Genomic DNA, 15,793 nt, shown 5'->3' with positions numbered 1-15,793 from the left:
CCTCATTTGACGATTGATTCACTGCAGCATCAAGACAGGACTGGCTGCAGCAGGACAAGCTCCAGAGGTGCCCTCAACTTCCCAGCTGACCTGTGCTGTTGGTCTGTCCTCAGATGGGATTTATTCACTTAACACTGTAGTCTGAAGGCATTCCCTCTCCACAATTTTTCTTCTTCTTTTGGTAAACTTCTTATTTTCATAACAGCACACACAGCCTTAGAAACCTAAAAAATCTCACCCTCTGAGCTTTTCTCAGGCATACGTGCTCCCTGCCCGCCCTGCAGTACAGCTCAGCTGCACCCTGTAGTAAATGCTCAGCTACAGTCTGGGCCAGCAAGTGTTAGAAAGCACATCTCTGCAGAAAATACAACTTTCTGAATCTATTAGCTATGCTTACAAGAGCTTATGTCTCCTTGTACAGATGCATTTGAAAATCTGATTTTTCCTCTACATATTTTTTCATTCTCCTTTGTAACAAATGCCAGACTTCAAATACTGTTTTTCTTAACAGTGCAGCTTTAAAATGTCTCTCCCTTTTCTTCACTGCCACTTAAGGCTTTCCTGCCTGTTGGAGACGACCCCGAAGCACCTGCACTGGTTACAAGTTGCCATGATTTGAGATTGCCACTGATACCCTTTGTCTCACTGCTCAGAAAGCAACAAGGACAAGTCATGGAGGTGGAATTCCCCCAGTGTGACCTTCAGGACAGGCAGAGCTGCTACCAAATATGTAGGATCACTATTAGTAAGAGCAGTGAAGCACCTACCTTCAGTTCCCTTTCTGTTAGTCTGGACCACCAGCACCTATTTCTGGCAGCATCTCTCTGCTATTTTGATGTATCTTCACAACCTACAGTTCTTTTCCATGAGGACACAATAGTGATGATCAAATTACTGCCTTAAAGAGACTTTCTACTTATTGAAAAGAAAAGGATCAAAGGAATTCTTGCAACAATAAAAGAGGTCATATGCTAGTCTGATTTTCATTAAGATCTCCAGGTCTAGAAAAAAAAAAAAAGTAACTCTTATCCTCCTTCCTCAGCATGTCACCCTGTCCCTCCTGACAGCTTCTGGCAACAATCTTCCTTTTTCAATCCTGAGAAACCAATTGAAGTTTCCTTTATCTCCAAGCCCCTTGCTCTGCAAAAACATTTGTATCATTTTGGATCCATGAGTCATGTCCCTCAAAGCTATTTGTTTATTTCTCCCACTGTCCTCCTTAAGGATGACCGAGGCCATGTGTCACAAAGCCGCATGTGTGGCTTTCCCATTCCTTATCAGAAGCAGCAAAGGTTAGAACAATGTGTACACAAAGGGAGATCTGATAACCCACCCGCGTATTGCTTCACCTGCCACCTCCAGATCATTCACTGCACTCACCCAATTCCTTCTGGCCAGCAGAGTCAGTGCAGAGCGTTGCTGTGCCTGGAGAATCACACCCCAAACTTGCTAGAAAGCAATGCCTTGAATTACCTCATCCTCTTACTCTGGCATAAGCGAGAATTTGCCCCTCTGCCTGTTTCAACTTTGAACTGACTGCATAAACGTCTACATTCTCTTTATCAGTTGGTGGGATTTTTTAAATTGTTGTTTTGTTGGGTTTTTTAAATCAATCTTTTTGGAATTTGTATGTAGTTCAGAGCTAATTTTAGCTTGATCAGAAAGTGCTCTGGGATGCTTGCACAAAAGGTGCTACAGAAATGCATCTAATTATATTGCCTCCAAATCAAAATCAACATAGTTAAAAATCAGCTATGGTAATAAAAAATGCTACAGGGACAAGGCTAGCACAGAGTCCCTGCTGAAAAAATGCCTAAATAGTTGTAATCTCTGTATTTTCCTAGGTTGAGAAATGGATTTTCAAGGGCAATTTGAATCAAAGCTCATGCTTTGAGATATGAGCTGATCACCACATAGAAACTGAGAAGGGATTTTTAATCAGTGAAAAACTGAGCTACAGCCATACAGAAAAACACCAGTGGATCTGGAGTACATAACGCTCATTAGCTGTGGGTAGGAAAGTAGAGTCACTTGTCTTTGTCCATGCCCTGTTGGTAATGATGCAAGGCATGAGACAAGGACATCATGGTAGGTGAATCAATACTCAGAACCACTGAAAAAAGTCTTTTTTTTCTCCACAGAATGAAGAAGCAGCAGCACTCTGAGGTCAGAGCTAGGCAGTCAGGTATACATGGATAATTGCAAGCATTGCAGTTCCTATATGCAGTCTTCACAAACATGCATTGATTCACCACAGAATGCCTCCTAAAGAAAAGGAATTCTTAAGATTTCTTAACATTCTCCCATGAGAGCGAGTTTCTTTTTCAATCCATTGTGCTACCGTTACAACCTTATTTTTATTTTCAAGAATTTTCATTGAATCACAGAATTCCTCTCTGACACAGCTCACCTTTTAGAGATATTTTTCAATTGATTTAATCCATCCGTTCTACCTAAGAACTCCTTTGCCAGTCAAAAAAAACAACAAATGAAAACAAAAAAACAAAGACCTAAGGATGCATGTAAAATGTAGCATCATTAACAATTCTTTAATATATACAAGCAAATCTGGCAACTTTAAATCATGTTACTACTTTGAAACATGCCACAGACTGTCTTTTCCACTTTCTACTTAGTGAATCTTCATAGGGTTTTTAATACTCTTTCTACTTTTGCCATGATCAAAGGAATTGCTCTCCGTTTGCTTGTTCCTCTGATAAGTGATAAAAGATGTCAGTGAGACTAATGAGAACTGCCTCCAGCTTCCTTCATAAAGCCCTGTAGAAAAGAAATCACAATGCATCGTCAAACCTGCTAGTCTTTTAGGAAATAAAGTGTGGAAAAATACTAGGCACAAAGACAACAGGGGGATGGGAGCAGGGGAGGAAGGGGGAAAAAGCTTTTACGAAAGAAACAAGGATATTGGTGTGTAAGCAGAAATGTTGCTCCCATCAGTAGTTCTTATTGGGGTAAATCCTGAAACAACTGCATGTGCAAACATGGAACTTCTTTTCTTTGCACTACAGTATTGCCTTTTCACACAAACATTGCACATGTTGGAAAAGTCACATAACAGCGTCCCCCCAGCCCATGATACAGCAGCATTAAAAATCAGAACCCAAATCCAGATTAGGTCTTTACTCTGCAGTGCTCAATGACAGTCCACTTTTACTTTTTTCCGGATCTGCCAGGATTTTTTCAGTTCCAAAGTGAATTTTCCCTGCTAGTGCAAAGGCTGGCAGTGAGGCCTGAAGGCAGATTGAGCACACCTCCAGGCCCTACAACCACGACGTGTTTCCATTTACTGACACTGGAAACAACTCAAATCCATAAGTGGCAATATTTTAATTTGGGCTGTGAAGATCTGCTCAGCCTTCTGAGCAAATTCTTCCTCCCGTTCTTGTTTCCTGCAGATTTGCTGACCAATAGCTCATCGGCGGGGGCTGCTGTGTGTTTTCTCTACCCAGATAATGGCCACATGCACAGAGGTATCTTGCTAAGGAAGGACAGGTAGTCTCACTTCCTGGAATGAAAGAGAAATCAAGGATGTGTGTGAATCAAAGAGCAGGCTCTGCCCACACACCATCCTCCTCCATGGCAGATGTCTGGGCCCTTGTTTTTCAAGAGTGTTAAAAACATGTCAAAAGGTGGTGGCAATGTCATTTTTCCACTGAATAACCTGTCCTATAACGTGTTATAGGTTGATTGCACATTAAAGCTGGACCTGTGGCTGTTTTAGCAAGTTACGTGAAGGCTGAGAACAGAACAGTGTGATAGAGAATCATGACCTTTTAGTCAACAGGCAGAAAGCTGGTTTGGTTTTGTCTTGTTTTGCATCACTATTCCTGTTGTTTTCCTAAGGTGAGGCTGGGTATCTCAGGCTGGTCATTTTTAAAGCATGCTGATTTATGACTAAGTATAAAAACTTCATTTTGTCTGCACAAAGGGCTTTCTAACTATGCACATCTATTAAAGCAACTACAGAAGGTAACAAGGTACAAAAATGTGGATTATAATGCAATATTTATAAATTAAAATTAATCCAAGGGGAAAACATACAGTTATCAAACTACATCTTCCTTTTCAAATTAGTTGTTTTAATCAACAAAGGAAGGCTTGACTTGCAATGGTTGTTTCCAACCATTGTGCTTATAGTAAAACAAGCATAGTGCTTTTTCAGAGACTCTGTGACAGACATGGCAAAATGGATATATTTAATTTTGAGACAAAATTTTAATATTGTTACCTTCTTTAGGAAGATAACTGAAGAGCACACAATGAAAACTTCTCTCAGTGTTCCACCTATTGACTTTAACCACTGAACGAAATTGTGAACACTGAATGAAATGGAACATAGGAGAACTGTGTTCTTTCCACTGGTAACAAGTGATTCACTGACCTGATGTGAGCACCTTGCCAGCAACACATTTTGGGTTTTGGGTTGTTTTGGGTTTTTTTTAACTTTGAATTATTTAATGCTTCAGAATAAATTGGACTCAATGTGGATTTAAAACTTAATTTTGAAGTTTCATTCAAGAAAGACTTTCTTAAACTGAAATTAAGAGCCCAATTTATTTTGAAGTCATTGATTTTTTATCCATCCTGCTGTTTCTCTTCATTAAGGGAAGAATGACTCTGACGCCTCAACAGAACAGAAACTCTGATCTTTCTCCTGGGGCTCTGTTTCCTCTTTATACTAATACTAAATATGAAGGGTCTACAGAATCTTAAATGAGGAAAAGAAATGCTTTTCTAAGCTGGATAGGGGAGGGATTAAGTCAGGGAAGTAGCCTAGGGGAGAGTGGAGATAAACAGATAGACAGAGTCCCTGGGGCAGTTTCTCTCGCCATCACAGCAATTAACACCAGCCCCGAGCCTGGGCCGTACCGCCAAAGCCACACTCACACCTACTCTAAAATAGTACAATTACAGTGTTAACCACCAAAACCCCGCAGAAGTTGCTTTCGATTCTGTTTGGATTACTGTTATCTTGTGCGAGAGCCGGGGAGTGCACTAATTAGCATGGGAATAAGCTGATGTTTGAATTCAATTTCCTTCATCATTGTACTCACTGGAAGAATCATTGGTGGGGGAAGATACACAGTTCTGTGCTTATTATTTAAACTGACAAATGCTACCCTTGCAGCTTTCCCCTCCTGCAAACACCTGCAGAGAAACAGTGCCTCTTGTTTTAAACAAAAGCTCTTTTATGGCTTTTGTCACGTGAACTGTCCATTTTGTGCATTTTACTAAAAAAAAACAGGACACATTTTTGGCCTATTTTTCCAAAATTCAAAGTTAAGTATTGAAAAGGGAGTTTAGCAGCAACTTGCTGGTAGAGATTGAAACTCACAAAGAACTTCAGCAGCACAAGGTGATTATAACATCCAGTCCTGAAACAAAACAGAGCCATGTCTCAGAGATTCCACAGGTGCCTGCCTGTGCAGGAGGCAGCGATGACTTTAAGGTTTGTAGCCTCGAAAGACTGATCTAGAACCTCTAGATTGTTGAGAAAAAAGCTTACTCTTCAATCGTTATGACTGTGGGAACAGTACAGGTTCTGTTTTAGGGCCACCTCAAAAGACCTAAATACCAGGTGAAAAATTGTCTATGTATCAAAACTTTCCGGAGTATTTCAAGAGATACTGTTCGATGTATGGATAATTTCCACATCTGCACAGCAAAAGTCATTGTCAAAGCTGAATCAGGGAGGAAAGGAAATCTACAAATTAGGAAGGGAAATGGCAATATGAAGAGTATCCTTCAGAGAAGGAAGAAAGGAGGTCGTTGGGGCATCCAGTTATGCACAGTAACCCAGTCCAGCACTCAGCCAGCCCAGTTCTTTTAGCTGTCCACAGCTTGGCTTGCCCCTGAATTCCAGCCCCTCCACCCCTTTCCTATTCTGCTAGCTACAGGCTGCAGTACTCTGAAATGCACAATTAAACAAAACCATTTGGGGAAAAGAAAGAACCAAACGCTCAATATCTGTTAGCTGAGATAGCTGCTCAGTTTGGCACAGGCTAAACTGCATTTTGACATGACAGTTGCCATCCCTCAGCACTCTCTTCCCCAAGGGAACAGATGCCCACCAAGAATGGTTTAATCCTTCCCATCCTCAGCTGGATGGAGTGAGGAAATACAACAAAAGACTTGTGGGTCAATAGTGCAAAACAAAGAGTGAACCTTGAAACACCTTTCCCACACCCTCCCTTCTTCCCAGCCTTCACTTCACTCCAGAACTCTCTCCCTGTTTCCCCACAGCCTTGGCCAGCGCTGGATCTCTCTTGGGCCTTCACTGGACGTGGGGGAAGCTGCTCACAGAAGCCACCTCTGGAGACCCCCACTACCAAAACCCTGCCACACACCCCCAAAATACCTGTGTAGCCCACTCTGACAGCAGAGTCTCTTCTGCTCACACTGCTGCATTTCTCTTCCACTGGGAAAGAAAAGCATACAGAGTTCAAGATTTTCAAAAAGAGGAATTTATGAGGAAAAAAAAAATTATGGAAGAAAAAATGAAAGAAAGGAAGAGGAAAAAGACGAGAAAAAAAAAAACTAAGGAAGGCATTTACGTAAATCTGGCAAGGTTTAAAATTACGAGGGGAGAAGGAAGAGATTTTAAAGAATAATGAAATAGTGACAGAGATAAAATTTAACAAATAAAGTGCACAGAAAAAAAAAAAAAGGTGGCAGTTATTGAAATAAAAAAACCCTAAGTGAAAAATTAAAGAAAATGAAGAAGTCTTAACATAATATACACGTCTCAGTTACTGTCACAATATAGGCAGAAATCCAGAACAGCTTTCTTAAAGATGCACTGTGAATCAAAAACTGGATCTCTATTCATTTTCAGCAAGATAATCATTACTTTTTTCATGTTACTCTTCTCCCAAAAAAATCTGACTAGAAACTTCCAAGTATCCTACAAACTGCAAAAATTTTTCACTTGAAAATTAAATTTTAAAAATGGAAATTGTACTGCAGCTCCACATCAAAATATTTTAGACAGCCCTAAGAACACTATCAACTTTTCTTTGGCAAAGGAAAACAAATAATCTCAAAGGTTTGTTTGGAAAATGCTTAAAACTTAGAGGGAAAGCGGGCAGTTTTCCAAAGATATTTTTGTTATCCTCACACCAAAAATGTAAAAGTAGTTGAATGATTACATTTCAAGTCTAGAAAAAATTAGATCCTAGATGTCTGCACCATCTGCTCAGCATATTATGCTTATTATTCATTCAGGTAATGTCTTCTTCCTTCAGTGGTTTCTGTGAAAATTATTCCAAAAAGTCCTGAAAAACTCCATTTCCATTCCTGAAATGATAGGAAACCTAGAGAAACATGTTGAAGATTTTCTTCAGAGACATATTAGAGTTTTTCCAGGGAAATCAATTGATTTAAATTTTGTTGTATCTCTTCTGGGAAACATCTTAGCCGAAGCAACTTTTTATAATTGATCATTTATTATGGGATTCCTTTCACTTAGCAGGCTTTTCAATATGTGAAAAAGACTGGGGATTTGCCTGTGTCATTTTCAGGATACAGAGGATGGGAATTACAGGAAAAATATTGGTGAGGGCTTATAGCAGGAATGTCATAGAAATGCTTATTCTTGTGATCAGTTCCATTTCAGGGCTGTTAGCCAGACCTCTTGTAATAAATTTAGGCACTCCTAAACAGAAAAGCTTAAAAAAATCATTTGGATGAACTGTAGCTGTGAATTAATGTTCCCAAGTGCCTTGACACAGACTTGCACTTAAGGGTTTAACAGACCACAGTGCAGTAGAGTTTGGGGATGTGTCTGATATAGCTGGGAGATACCACAACCTCAGCAGTAATTATTTTTTAAAAATATTACTCAAATTGGAAGACTCATACTGCTTTTAGCATCTTCAGTGCTTCAGTTTCACTTAAGTTGCGCTCTGTTTTATCCTTGAGAGACCCAAGGTAATGAAGTGGAGAAATGGTTTTTCCTAGTACTGCATGGGAACGAGCAAAAGGACTCCATTACCATTAAAACCAACAATGCAAAACCTGGAAGATGGAATCCTTGTCCCTTAAGGCTCTCCCCAGAAGGAAGAGCAGTGAGAATTTCTTTGGTTTGAAGGTGTCTGGACAGACACAGAAACCCCCGTGGACAAAGGCTCAGTGAGGACAGGATCAGTTACAGATCCTGTGGCCAGAGCTCCACTGAGCTTTTAGTGTATTGTTTTCCTTGTTATTCAGTGCCTATATTTTACCAATTTTTAGCATCATCTTACAAATCTAATGCTAGAACTGCGGGCTGCACCCCTCAGAAGGGCTGGGCACAGACGGGAATGCCCTCCCCAGTGCCATTTCCTGCTCACATTGTGCAGTCACTGACTTCCCCCCGGTACCCACACACATTTCACAGGATCTGCTTCCACAGTACCACCAGGCCCAGATCATAACCCCTGTTACTTGATTTGTTACTTTGCTTCTGGTCAAATAACAAGAGATTTTATTTTTCTGGTCCCAGCCCTACTTTTCCCCCCAAGTTACCTGGAAGGACAGGTGCCTTTGGTTGGAATCCTGCCATCAGCAGGGTCACAGCAGTGATGCTGCAGTGAAAAATGCTGGCTAACGACAGTCCTCACACTGCTGCATTCCATTCCTGGAAACTGCTACTTGATGAAAATTTCTTTTGACAACTATTGCCAGATAAGTCCGTAAGTTTTTAATGATTTCACACTTTCTATAGATTTATTAGAATATTCCTTATGTCACAGTCACAAAATTTACAGAAGCCTAAACAGATTTAATCTTTATGTATACAAACATTTTCATTCACTTCACTGGACTGATAAGTAAAAATCAGTAGGTGCAGGAGCAGCTTGTGGTATATGCTCCTCAAAATGATAATTGCTACAGAATGAAAGCATTTGAGACTGCTGTAGAAACCAACATTATGGAGCACAGAGGCCAGAGGGTTATTTAGGTCGGTATTTAGTGTAACATTCTGGGGCATACATGGAACCACCACCTCCCGCTCCCAGAATGAGCATGGACTCAGCAGTCACTAAAATGGGGAGCTATCAGCATAAACCTGGAGCTCGAGCTCTGTCACCTTTTGTGTATACAGGCATTTGAATCCAGTATCTTCTTCTTTTCCATGTAATTTATAACCTCATATGTGAAAACAAGACTTTCCTAAAATATTTCGAAAGCTGTTCTCAGCTGAAGCTCAGTTTAGTTGTGCTTAGTGCTGTTCAGCACAACAGTAAAATTGGTGCTGATGGTGAGGATAATTCTTAGCAAGCTTTTCAAAGGAAAGGGGTTTTTTTTCTTATGGCTGATAAAGCACTGATGTCAGCTGTGAGAACCAGGGTTTACTTCTCACTCTCCATCATCCTCAGAGCAAAGCAAAAAAGAATTTAGGCCTTTCAAAACATTCACTGCACAGAAGCTCTAGAGAATAGAAGCACACACGGAACAGCAAGGCAAAAGCCTGGTGTGCTAAAACTGTGTCTTGTCCATCTGTACCTTACACACAAATTCCTCCAGAAAAGTTGATACCCTCCATTTGGCAAAGGAGGGTGCTTTGAGCACTTTGGAGCAAAAAGGCCATTATACCTTAAAGCTCATTATGTAAAATAAAATGTATTTTTTAAAATTTATAAATAAACTTACTATGCTCAGAGAAGAGAGCAAATTATTAAATATTAGGAACAGATGGGGAAATGTCAGACCACGACTACTTGTATTTCCTGCATTTCACAGCTGGTTTGCAAGTATGAGGCATGCAAAGCCTTAAGCCACTCAGATCAAATGATCACAGTGGACCAAATTCTGTGTCCTTTACTCAGGCTATTTATTCTGCATTTGATTCAAGTGTTCTTTTGCCTGAAAGCTACACCTTCTTCTGCAAAGTGCTTTCACTTAAGACTGATTTTAAACCTCTTTAAGATGGTTCAGCAACTAAACCAAGTTTCCAAAGCCCTCCAGACCGTTTGCCTTTAACTACACATAGAGAGAGGACTGTCCAGGGCATTCCCAGTCCCACCAAAAAACCCCTCATGTCTTTCCCTAGAGAAAATGGTAGTTTAGAGCAGGTCTCTTCCTTCTTTCCTTCAATTTATCATTTATCTTAGCCTCTTCAACATTGTCAGTCTCAGAAAATATGAAAGGTATCTTTATTTCTTTGGAGAAGAAAAACAAGAAGTGTTTAGTACTAAGAATATTTTCTCCTTGTTTAGGCTGTTGTAAACACAGTTCCTATAAAATAAAAACAACAACAAAAAAAAAAGCAACAAGCAACAACAACAAACCCCAACAAAACACAAGTCGAAATCCTCCTCAAGAACAAATCGCTGGTGTCATTATATTTAAAACAAAAAACCCTAGATGATAGAAGCAGCCAGACACTGTGTTCCTTTTAACCTGAATCTCTGCCTGTGGGCCATATCATCCGAAAAACTCTTTGATACAAGTTAGGAACTAATGCTAGGGGCGTATCCAGAGCTGCACACTGGTGCCTGCTGATTTGCCAACTCACAGGTTTCAAAAGTCTCGTAGGCTGCTCCTGGCACCTCTTGTCAGTCCCTGACAGGAAGATCTTCCTCTGTGAAGGGCGATTTGCACAGCAGGGGACCTGCAAAGCAGCTGCCGCAGGTACTGAAGAGAAAATATAAGAAGCAAATTACATAAAAATGATTTCTTTTTTTTTTTTTTCAAGGATCAGGAGAGAGAGGGGAGGAATTTGCTCTCATGAAAAATGGGGCACAGAGCACAGAAGGCAGAAGAGAAGGCAGACATGAAAATGTCATCAAAACCTCAGAGTGCAATTGATGTAGCCAGTGAAAGATACGAAATGTCCCCTGGTGAGGGATTTGATGGCACACACAGAGGCCAGGATGTGTCTCTGTGCATCACAGCTGCACACAAAGCGCCTGCCTGGGTGTCCTGTCCCACGGTCTCAGAGCAGGAGCAGGGCACAGCAGCCCCTGCTCCCAGTGCTCATCCTCGCAGATGAACAGCTCGTGTTCCTGGCAGGATGGCAGAGTCCTGTGCTCTGCAATCGCGTCAGCTCACAGTGCTCTGGAGAGCATTTCTGTGGAGAGCACAGGGACCGTCTGCACATCTGCTATATTCCCCTCAGAGACAAGCCTGAATTATTTAAAGGCATGAGAGGGAATACTTAAACTTCAGCTTGGAAAGGAAAGGGAAAAACATGAAATTGTACATTTAGTCTTTATGAGCCACAAATTTAAAACAAAATATAGGATTAATTTAGGTTTTCTGCTTTACAGAGCATTCTTAGAGGTTTGTCCAGAGCACAGCTTCTCTCTCTTATCCTCAAGCCCAGTTTTTTACTGCTCAGTAGCAGCAATCAATCTCATCAGCACTTATCCCTTTTCCTGCCTTTTTCCTCTTCCTTAAATCTGCTGTCACAAAGAATTCTTCTCACACCCGTAAAAAAGAAGCCTGAAAAATCTATTGTAACAATCATATCTTCATACTTTCTTCCTTAAGGGTTTAAAGACAGAAAAACTGGTTTTGTTATGCCACCGTACAATATAAGCAGAAGATGAACAGAGTATATTAAATAATAAAAAATACACAGAGAGATAAAAAGCTAAGTAACAACCTTTTTTTTCTCTTTTTTTTTTTTCGCAGTTATTTCAGACTGCAGGATTGTAAAATGTTTGCCATTTTACAGTACTGGTTGGGGTGCTCGTAGCTGTGACTTGTAAGGTCCCTAGAAACTCAGGTAAAGCCCATTTTGGGGAGATGAAGCAGTCTCTCAGCAGCAGCTGGGGGTGGGGGCTCTGTGGCTGCAGGACCCCTGTGTGGACTGTTAGCTCAGGCCCGCAGTGTGGTTGAGACAATTCTGTTTTACAGTGATGGAAAAGAGGAGTGAGATGACAGCCCTTGACTCACGCCCATGGAGGGAAGCAGGTCCTTGGGAGACACGAGCAGAGGCCCTGCTGCTCTTCCTCAAGGAGCAGCCTGTCAAAAAGGGCTGTGAAATGCCTCACATGTCTCACCCACAGCTGCCTCTTCCTGACTGGAAAAGAGCTAAGGATTGTTTTATTTCAGCTTTCTGAGTACGAAAAGCTATTGTTTGCCTCCATCATGGATATCATCAGAAATATGATTATTTACAGGACATGTTTTATCTAAATGTATGATTCCAAAGAGTAGCCAAATGTAACCCAGGCTTTCAAATCTATCAATGCATAGGTTCTGCTCTATTTAGGAACTAGACCCAGCCTTGATATTTGCAGTTTTAAAATCTGAATTTCTGGCCAGAAATTTCTAAATTTCAGTCCAGAGCTGCAGCTTCAGGCCTGCCAAATAGCAGGCAGATTCAAATAAATTCTTCATCTTTAGCTAGAAGTTCAAGCAAGGAACTGACAAGAACTAGAGAAGGAATCATACAAATCTGATATTTTAAAGATGAAGTGGCTATCCCAAGCTGTCTCCAGTACTGTGTACTAACAGCTCAAAACTGAGACTTAGTGATTTCATACGACTACAGCTGTGTGCCAGCACTTTAAGCAATTCACCTAAACAGCTATAGTTAAAGAGACCCAATTTTCTAAATCAGCTGGGAAAGATATTTCATAGCAATACGGAATTAATATTGTCCAACTTGTTAGAATTAGTCATGACTATAATTAAGAGCATCCCCAGGAGTAGCCATGGGAAAAACAGATCTCTGAAAAGTATTTTTGGAGGTAAAATTACATATTGATCCCTAGTGATAATGGGATAATGCTTCAAGCTTGCAGGCAGAACGACAGGTCTTTTGAACCATGAAAAATGAACACACCAGAGCTAAGTGAGAAAGTTAATAAATTACAGGTGAAGATGAATATTTTTCTAGGTGGTAGAAGGACATCATCAATTATACAATTTTTTTTTTGTAAAAATAAGTTACATTTACTTTGCACTAAATAAGTGTAGAAGGCAAAGTTTATGACGTAGGCAATTCTGAGGGATTGCATGGTCTGCTAGTAAGGAGGAAGATGCCAAAACTAAAACGAGTCATTAAAAGTAGGTCATTTGCCGAGCTGTATGAGATGCCTTAAACTGAGCATTCAAAATTATCAAAAAAGGAAGCAAGAAGTTAAACAGAGGTGGAGCACATGTCTTTCACTGGCTGTCATGGTGACAAAAAAGGAACAAAAAAAAAATCAGGCACGCTAGGAAAAAAAAAAAAAAAAGGGAGTCCAGAGTATCATGAAGTCAACAACCCTCAAAGAGCAGGATTATTTTATGGCAGGAATTCCAGTGCTGCCAGACGTGTGTTTTCATCGGGACCAAGAGAGGTTGGCTGCACACGTTTCACTCAGACTTGTGGGCTCAAAAATGTGCTCCTGTAAGTGAGCCCTCCGCATTCCACAGAGGAGCAGAACTCTCACATTTCCAGACGCATTAGGAGATGGAGTTGACCTGGTAAACCTATTTATTGCCATAGTTTCTTACCAGCTTACTATGGCAATTCCCAATCCTACCATCACTTGGTACCTCATGGCAGCGTAGAAAAGCATTCAGGAACAAAATATACTAGTAAAATATTAGAAAGAGGATGAACAAGGGAAATGTTTGTATGGAACAGTTGTACAATAGCCTTGTTTTTTGAAAAGAAGAGAGAAGATATGAAATGCACTTCCATGGTTTCTTCGTTGACCTCTTCTTGACCCAGGTCCCCAGAGAACACATTTTAGCAGCTTGCTTTGTACCATAAAACTAAAATAATCTTTAAATTGGAAAGAAGCTCACCCTTTTCCCTGCTGACAAAGCCTCTCCAAGATGCTTCCCAAAAAGCAGTCCTTTCTAGGGATAGATACAGCAAATATCTTTTCAGGCCAAATCCTCAGCTGGTGCACATTGACATGGCCACTGATTAAATTGTTTTCAGCTCTTCTCTCATCGAATGAAAGAAATATTTGATTGGGTGCAGGTAAGGCACTGGTACAACAGTTGCTAGCCTGAATCATCAATTAGTAGTTTAATTTAAAAAGCAGGATGTTCTATAACTAAGAGGAGAAAAGATCAATACAAACCTACAAAATCTAAAACCTGCAAGAACAGACTTTTTGTTAATCCTTCAGAATCAGACATCCACTTTCATCAATATTATTATTCCTTATGAGATGTTAGAAAAAATTTGTGTGTATCAAAATCATAGAAGATACATTTCTGATCTTCGTGTTTCACACTGAGATTCATATTTGTGTTTCATTTCTCTATGAACCGAAACATGATGTCAGCTTTTGAGCCCTGAAAAATCTGCCTTTAGAAGTAGCAGTTTTCTCCCAAATGTCTGTGCAACTTGGAGAAGATCTGCAAGATAATGTGAAACCATTTTTCCCCCTCATTGGTCATTATGTTAGTCCCACTGTCCTTACTTTATCTAATTTAGAAAGGTGGAAGTAACCAATACTAGTGTACAGTTTTCATGCAGGTGGTGATTTAGCCAAAATGTCTTTTTCAGTGCTGATTAAGAACTGCACAACAGCCTCCACAGAGCCCGTTATCCTCCAGCTAAGCTCAAGTATTTCAGCTTCAAGTCCTACAGCATTGTCATGAATCATTACTACTGCAACAGCAAGACCAAGGCACTTTTCTTTAGCCTTCCCTTCTAGACAGGATATTGACTTATACACAAGTACAGAAAAAATGCTGCAGAAAGCACTCACTGAAAGATGTTTTTCGTTAGGGTTTCACTGCTGGTAGGCAGCTCACTGGAAGGCAACATCGTGGGGATCATTGTGTCTGGCCTCAGTGTCATTGCTGAATTTGTGTCTGCTTCCCACGTTCTTCCAGGTATCTGCATTTAGATTATGTGTGCAATCCTGGCCCGCATGATAGATACAAAAATTCCCATTGACTTTAATGGGGCCTGGATTTCTTCCTATTAATGTTTGGATCATAGAATGACAGAATGGTTTGGGTTGGAAGGGACCTCAAAGGTCGTTTAGTTCCAATCCCCTCTGACAATCCTTTAATTTCATTCCAGGCTAAAAAATACATGGAACACAATAATTCTCTGCTGATTGACAAATATATCTCTGGAACAAGGCTCCTGTGGCCTTCTGTTCCTATTTCTGTCCTTAATATATTGGTTAATTTGTACAGTATTTTAACCTCCAGTGCTTTCAGCTCAAGTAACACAAGTTCCTCCAGTGAGCAGCCTGTGGGACTACTCATTCCTAAGAGTTAATGCAAGTTTAAGTGATGTAATGTCAGGTTAGCTTTTTCATTAGTGTGTATGTGATAGCCTTCTGGTGAATCAATCTAGAATGCCATTGCCATGGATAACTTCTGCTATGAATAGACAGAAATCAATAAAATTAATGAGAAGAGCAACCTTTGTGAGCTAATTTATCATTCAACGGCTACAAGTAAAAAATTTTAAAAAAACCCTCAAAAAACAGAAAAAAACCCCCACAAAAACAAAAACTTAAAACAAAAAAGAAAGAAGAGTGAATAGGCCTGAACAGTCACTTGAAAACTAAACCAGCAGGAAGGCAAGTACAAGGGGCAAGGAGGGAGCATAAACACAGGAAACCACTCAGAGAGGGACCACGCCAGAAGACCCCCACCATTTGAGTATTTGAGTATTTTCAATGCTCAAATACAAGTCCAAGTCAAGATTACAGAAGGTGTCATGGACTTTTAGGAGATCAGTTCCTTTGTATACCAAAATCAATGGCCGTGAAGATCCACATTCCTTTCACCAGCCTTTTGGGTGCTACGTCTCTAAAACATCTCGTTTGAACCACCCAGCCAGAAAGCATTACCTGTCCCCACTGCCACACTC

The sequence above is a fragment of the Chamaea fasciata genome, unplaced genomic scaffold, assembly GCF_029207755.1.
Source record: "Chamaea fasciata isolate MVZ Bird 193981 ecotype frontalis unplaced genomic scaffold, bChaFas1.0.hap1 SCAF_12, whole genome shotgun sequence".
Classification (NCBI taxonomy): Eukaryota; Metazoa; Chordata; class Aves; order Passeriformes; family Sylviidae; genus Chamaea; species Chamaea fasciata.
Note: the sequence above shows the minus strand (reverse complement) of the source record.